This window comes from Pelophylax lessonae (assembly GCF_965119305.1).
Source record: "Pelophylax lessonae genome assembly, chromosome: 1".
Classification (NCBI taxonomy): Eukaryota; Metazoa; Chordata; class Amphibia; order Anura; family Ranidae; genus Pelophylax; species Pelophylax lessonae.
In genome coordinates, this window is record NC_138768.1 from 132,913,401 (window position 1) to 132,921,332 (window position 7,932).

General features: G+C 44.7%; 1 pseudogene across 1 annotated transcript; it reads right to left on the minus strand.

Moving 5' to 3' along the window:
• Positions 1–4,695: 4,695 nt before the first annotated feature.
• LOC309544344 lies at positions 4,696–6,666 on the minus strand (annotated as a pseudogene). Its single transcript has 2 exons — positions 6,519–6,666; positions 4,696–5,425 (listed from the first exon to the last, which is right to left on the minus strand). The product of its transcript is annotated as an uncharacterized misc_RNA (transcript).
• Between the last annotated feature and the right edge of the window lie 1,266 nt (positions 6,667–7,932).

The window sequence follows — 7,932 nt, forward strand, 5'->3', positions numbered from 1 at the left end:
GCTATATAATAGTGACATGAAGTGCTATCCCAAAGTGCTAAGTGCTAATTGAATCAATAAAATGTGTACAATGGTGCAACCAGAATCAAATGACAACTATAAAATCAGTTGGGCTAACCTCCGTTGAGAAACGACCAAATCACTAGATTGATCCCCTGGGCTAATATTGGGAAGGTGTTAAACTTGTTCCACAATCGATAGTAGAAATGGCAATGGGTTCCCAAAAATATAAAAAAACCGATGATCGTGCAATACCGTTTATTTATTTAGAAATGAATAAAAAAATATTAGGAAGGTGTCAATATGTTTTATTCATTTTTAAATAAATAAACATTATTGCGCGATCATCCATTTTTTTTTTTTTTCTATTTAAATTCAGCCAGAGTTCAGATTCAGTGCTGTCTCATCTACAGCGTTTCCTGTGTGCTCTGTGATCCCTTACCTACATCTGATACCAGTTACCGACCCGGCTTGTCCTGCCCATCCCTTGAACCCTGTTAGAACTGACTTCAACTTGCTTCTTGACCTCTGCTTCTGCCTACTCCTGTTGCCACTGTACTGCTGATCAGATACTGACTCTGGCCTGCACCCTGATCATACTCTTGTCTATTTACTAGAACCTGATCCAATTATCAGTCTCTGACCCAGCTTGTCTGACTCCACTATTCCTCTACCCGCTGCCTAGCAACCCATTCAAAGCACCTACCTGCTAGCAGCCAGTTCTTGATCATTGCTTGCTAACTGACCAGCCAGTACCTACCTGTTCCAGCCTGCTACTCCCCTTCTGTCACCCAGCCAGTCCATCCCATCCCACTGTGGTTCATTGTTTATGTCAGGCTCTTCCACCAGGTACATGACAAGGGGGAAGCTCTCACATGACACGAAGGCTTGGGGAAGCTTGTAAAGATTTTCCATAACTTTGTGCCAGGCACTGCTTTGAAATTGAGGCCTAGTAACACTTTTGCATAGAGGAAGGGGGGTATTGCTGGGAGATTGGGTGACACTTGCAGGCTAGAGAGAGACAAGGGTGATTTTTATCTGGGATTATGGGGAGACTTTTGCTGGCATGAGTGGTAAGATTTTTCAGGGGGGGGGGGGTTAATTTGTGCTAAGGAAGTTGCCCGTATCTTGTCCGAGTTGGCCATTTGTTGCCCACATATTGTAATGATTGCACTTTTGTTGCTCGCCTATTACAACAATTGCCTGCTTGTTGCACGTGTATGTCAAGGTCCCCCAGGTTGCAGCCTATACATTGCATTAAATGGCTGTTAGTTGCCTGAGTATTGTATACGATTGCCCATTTGTTGTCAATGTACCACTCCACCTACATTATCAAATTGGGCCTACATTCTTATTTAATGATAGCAAAGACCTTGGTAGCATCTGAAGAACAGAATAGTGCAGGATTTTTTTTTAGCGAGTTTAGATCTCATCAGTTTGCATGGATTTCATACTTTAGCCTTTTTTTAGTTTTCGCAATCACAGGATTTGCCCAGTAAGCAATGTTTACATGTGAAACATTCTCTTTTCGAGTAATATTCTCCATAACCTGGATGATTTTAAATTCTTTAAACTTCAATTTAACTTAATTCTATCTAATAACATTGCTTACCTTTGTATGGTTGGTTGGCCTTCAGTGCTGGAGATTTTCCTCTTATTCTTTTCACTTTGGAACCACTACAGATACATCAATAGTGGGCATGGATGCTGAAATGTTGAAGACAGTAAATAGATGAGACTCTTACAAATTTAGAGTTTGTCTGCCCTCACATATACAATTTGTATAAATGTGTAGAATTTTAACAGAAAACCCGTCCATGCAATGAGCGAAGTTCCATATTTCAGCAGACTGAGATTTTTGTGAATCTCACGCAAAAAAAAAAAAAAAAATCCCTTTGATACATGATGTGTTTTATCCTGATAATCCCAGCAAGCTTTAGAAAAAGTGGAATAGTATAATTGCTGAAAGGAAAATCTTGAGAGTAAATAAATCCCCCAAAAATAAAACCTGACCTATGTCATTCCTCTGCCTTAGCAAAATAAACATTCTTCCTTATATATAATAACTTTTGGAGAGTGAAAACTTCCTCCTCAGACATGTTGCAAGCCAGTTGACTTAATCTAGAAAATAATACAAACTATAAACTGCTAAATAGCTATTGTCAATTCTCTGGATTAAACAAGGATGTTATTTGTTAAAATGTTGGTCAGCCGTTTACAACACACTTCCCCTTCCACCACAGTTGGCTAATGCTGTCATAACTTGTAACTTCTTTATTGTTCTCCTTTTCATGTAATAGCTCCATAAGTGTCCATTCACACTACCGCGACTTGTCAGCCTGACAAGTCGTGGTCCGTCGCGGTCCATTGTGTGCTACAGGAACCGTTCTAATAGGAGCAACACAAGTCGCTCCGACTTAGGAAAAGGTTCCTGTACTACTTCGGGGCGACCTGGAGCGACTTGCATAGACATTCATTATATGAAGTCCGTGCAAGTCGCGCTGAAGTTGCGGTGCACGCGACTTCACAGGTCGCCCCGAAGTCGTGCCGCGTTAGTGTGAACCGACACTAACAATTCCTAGTCATCAGCTTTAAACACAATTAGTGGAATTCATTAAGGTGTTAAAGACAGCCTTTAGAATTCTGGTGGGAAGCAGCCCTGAAAGTGTCAGTGCTTGTGCCCAATTTTTATACCTGTTACAGGGAGGTAGATGAATTTGTCCATGTTTGCACTGTGGAAGGAATGCTCACACTGCACATTTTTTCTTAAGTGCACTCACTCCCGCTCCCCCCCAACTACCACACTGACAGGCACTTGGCTGAGGAATTTTTTTTAACCTGTAGGGGGCGGTATAATGCTGTGTACTGCCACTTAAAAAGAAACAGACCTGATAGGGAACTAGTCTCTCAGTTCCCCATTAGGCTCCACCCACCAAGTAATTTCCCAAATATGGGTAGAGCGGGGAAAGAGAGAGACTGTCAACTCCTGCCGGGGAATTCCCCTCATCCCTCTCCTCCTATCACTGTGCAGTGAGGAGACACACACACAGCTCCCCTGCTTTTTTAATTGGCAGGGAGGAAGGAGCCAATCATCAGCTAGAGCTGCTGCAAAGGATGGTGGGGCATGTAGTTCCTAACACAAACAGCCCAATAGTTTCCTAAGGGGACAGGACTACACACCCCTGCATGCTTTGGGGAAAAAGAAGAAAAGGACATCAGGGGCTGACTGGGAATAAGTCGGACACCATGAGGCAGAGGAGAAGACCAGACCTAGGGAGAGGTTTTGCCTCCTGGGTTGGCGTACCGTTCTTGCCAGGCATCCACGGCCGGTCAGGGGACATCTTGCCTGAGACGGGGATCCCAAGCACATATTCAGGCGCACCTGCACTGACAGCATGAAGGGTACAGTTGTAAGAGGGCCAGACAGGCTACCTGAAGAGCATGCTTGTTCAAGGAAATTTTGCTTGGGCCTTGACTGCAGAATTGGTGAGTGGGCACTTGCCTATTTGCAGGAAACAAAGACACTGCATGCAGACAGTGTTGGTATTACTTTGCTTACACTTGCCAGAACCTGGGTCACACGGATGCCCTGTTAAGCAGTCACAGTGTCTGTCCTGTTATCAAGACACTGCCAGCATACTGCGTTTACACTCTATCCAATAGAAGTTTAAAGTGCACCAACTAAGGTGGCTAGCCAAAGACACAGGGCCTTCTTCTTCAAAGGGACTGAAGTTATTGTGGCCATATGGACATGTCCCCTAACTCAGGGCTCAGTATATGTGATACATGACCGGGGTAATTTGTCTTGGAAGCTAAGTCATTGACCACTGAACTAGATGCTGTGTTTATAGTTTGTGGGCCTGTGGTGTCGGGCGACAGAAGATAGAGGTCTGACGTAAGTGAAGGTTATTCATCTGCTCTCCTTCTGCCTGGACTTATAGAGCCAAAATCAAGTAAAGTGTTGAATTATCCATTTATCTGTTATTATTAAAGTGTTCGCCTCTGCTCTTGGGGTTATTCCCAGTTAAGGAATCCCCTGAAAGCAGCCTGACAGTACCAATAAGTTAGATTGCTCTTGACCTTTATTCATTATTCTACAGTTAATTTACTTCTACTGTTAGTCTGTGAAATGGAAACAATGTCTGTGTTTTAATACAATGTGTGTCTGTGATTATTGTGTTTGCACTTACATTATTGCCAGATGTGCCAGAGGGGCTGAGACTGTTCTTGGGGTGGAGAGGCAGAGTAAAGAACCAAAATATGCTCAGTTGCTCCTTCAGGGATAGCGCTACATGGCCATTGCTCGTGACATCAGCTGTATTCCTAGCTCTTTGTTCACATTTAGCTTTGCCCTGAGAATGTCCTGGCGACAGATAAATGAGGTAAAGGACACAGCCCTGTGCAGGAAGCTGTCACATATACAGATCAACCCTATCATTATGACCACTGACAGGTAAAGTGAATAATATTGATTATCTAATTTTTTTTATATAACCAAACAAAGATGTTTATTAAAGATTTAGCACCATTACATTGCCAATACATGCCAAAACAAAGTATGTCAGAAATATATTATACACACTCTTGTTTCACATCACTGAAAAAATGTCAACATTCAATAGTCGTTTCCAGAATCAACATGCACAAATATTTAAAATGTATTGCCACTATACATATCGGAACCATCAATTGCATTTAAGCATTAAGGCTGAGTAGCCTATCCACTGTTAGATCCACCGGGGCCAGCCATGTATTGATCCATTGTCCTATTGTAGGAGGGTCTTCCGACTTCCAGTGTACCATAATCAGTTTCTTTGCCTGAAATAAGACTCTATGTATGGCCTCTCTCGTGTACACATCCCAGTCATATTCTCCCAGTACACCCAGCAGGCACACCTTTGGGGCCAGCAGAAAAGACACATGGAACACTGTGTTAATTGTCTGTACCAATCCCGCCCAGTAGGAATGCAGCTTCGGGCATCTCCACAATAGGTGGATTAGGTCCCCGTAATCCCTCCGACATCTCGTGCAGGTAGGATAAATTTGAAGACCCATCAAGTGTAGTCTATGGGGAGTGTAATATACCTTTAATATTATGTAGAGTTGGGCAATCTTTGAGTTACATTTAGCAAACAGGTAACTACTGTCTGGAAGGTCTCCTCCCATTGATCAATATCCATTTGGCCTACATGCCTCTCCCATCTCTCCATCACTTCCAGGGGGTGCTGCCTTAAATAGAATTGTAAAAGCATTGTAATGGCTTTGTGATGTGAAACCTTTAGACAATTTAGCATCCCGTATAAGACCGACGATTGGGTCGGGGATAATATCCATTCTGATGATTTACTTTGTGCTGTGACCACGTGTTGCAGCTGCATATATTGGAAGTGCATAGAGGATGGCAAGTTGTACCTGGCGTAAAGGTCTGTGAATGCCAGAAGTAATCCATTATGAAAAATTTGCTTAAGGTGTGTTACGCCGTATTCCTACCGCCTAGCCCCTGACTGCAGCTAGGCTATGTCCAGATAGTTATCATTTAGCCAAACAGGACTGAATTTAGTGTAACTCCTCACTCCCTGAAGATATTTAGTTTTGTTCCAGATTTTTTGTATGAGGTTGTATGTCTGGAACTATGTGCGATCCCAGGACAGGTATGCTGACCGGATATCTGGCGGGACGCAGGTTCACCAGAGGTACGAAATCTAAGTGCTAGCCAATTTTCACCAGGGCCCCAGATGGTGGGGATGGACTTGGCTGCGTGCTAACACCAGGTCGCAGTCCTCCGGATTCCCCAGTCGAGCCAGGAGTAGGTCCAGGTCCAGTAGCTGGTAACAGAGAAGCAGATCAGGGTGAGGCAGAAGAATAGTCAAGACAAGCCGAGGTAAGGGCAGGCAGCAGGTAATCAAGTTGAAAAGACAAGCCGTGTCAGATGATCAGGAACAGCAGATAATATCAGATACAGGGAACAGGAGAGCTGAAGATCACACAGATTCACAAAGATTCACAAATACACAAAGATTCAGTGTGACCACTGGCTATAAATAGGACACTTGGCGCCAAAGAGGATTGCGAATGCAGGATACCTGCAAACTATTCCAAGGTAGCCTCAGCGTACGCGCATGCGCACAGGCGTTCACCGGTTAGCAGTGCCAGTGCGCCTGCGCATGGTAATGAATCCCTGACATTGCCCATTCCTTATGGGCAACCTCCGGGTGCCCAAAAGACTCCTTTTGTGAGAATGGCTGCGAAAGAAGTTATGGATTAAGTCTTGGGCATGAATGTTCTGCACCGGTTCCCAGGAAGCCTTTCCATTTGACCAGGTATTGCAACTGATTCCTCCTTCTTCTGCAGTCTACAATGACCTCTACCTCAAATTCTTCATCACCATTGATAATTACCGAAGCAGGTGGTCCCGAGCTTCTATCTGGAAAAGGATCGGGTACTGCAGGTTTCAATAATGACACATGGAAAACCGGATGGATTTTGAGTGAGTCGGGTAGGGCAAGTTCGTACGACACCTCCATTTAATTTCCTGGTTGCCAGGTTGAAGAACCAACTCCCCTCTCCTTTTCTTATCCTTTTCTTATCAAAGGTCTCCTTATTGGAGGTCTGAGCCTTGGTCATAGCATCTTGTAACAGTTTGCTGTTGCATTTGAGAAAATCCATGATATCCGGGTACTGCGGATTTAGGAACAAGGCAGGGTAAGAAGGATGGATGAAACCCGTAGTTAGCATAAAACAGGGACTGACCTGTAGCCGATTGCTTAGCATTGTTGTATGCGAATTCCATCAAGGGTAGCAGTGAGACCCAATCATCCTGAACAAAGGTGGTGAAGCATCGGATATACTGCTCAAGAGTCTGGTTGGTCCTCTCAGTTTGCCCGTTAGTCTGGGGATGGTATGCGGAGGACATTGACAATTTGATCTTCAATGACTCACATAGTGCTTCCCAGAAACGAGAGGTAAACTGAACCCCCCTATCCGACACAATGTCCATTGGGACCCGTGGAGTCTCACTACTTCCTTGATAAAGACCTGTGCTGTCTCTGGAGCAGAGGGTGTGCTTCTCAGTGGCACGAAATGGGCCATCTTTGACAAACGGTCCAATACTACGAAAATTGCAGAGCACCCGTCTGACGGAGGAAGTTCCACAATAAAGTCCATGGCAATCATCTTCCATGGTCTGTCAGGAACCGGTAGTGGTCTGAGCAAGCCCCATGCCTTGTTTCGAGCAGTCTTGCTTCGGGTGCAGATGGCACAAGAGGTACAGTAACATACTGCTTACAACTCTTCTCCAAGTCAGGCCACCAGAATATGCACTGAACAAGGTCAAGGGTTTTATGAACCCCAAAATGGCCTGCCAGTGGGTGGTCATGACAGAGTCCCAGGACAGACACACGGGCACCTTCCGGAACAAAAATTTAGTCTCCTCTCCATAGCAACCCATTCCTAGGTATCAGCATAATTCCAGGAGGACAGGGAACATCTAACGTGGCTTGTCTCAAAGAGGAGAGAAGATCAGTCTGTAATAACAGGAAATTACCTCTGGTTAAAATAGTGTCCGGTGCGGGGGCTTCCTTTGGGCTGTCGTACATCCAGGTGAGTGCGTCGGGTTTTGTATTCTTTGAACCTGGTCGGTACGTGATGAGAAATGAGAACCGGGCAAAAAAAGTGCCCATCATGCTTGGCGAGGTCTCAGGCGTTTAGCTGTTCTTAAATACTCCAGGTTCTTATGGTCTGTGTAGATGAGGATGGGATGTGCTGCTCCTTCCAACAGGTACCTCCACTCCTCCAGTCTTGATAGCAAGGAGTTCCCGATCTCCCACGTCATAGTTCCTCTCCGCAGGCGAGAGTTTACGGGAGAAGAAGACTACCGGGTGGACCAAGTCCTTGATGCCCTGGCGTTGGGAGATAACTGCTCCTACTGCGATT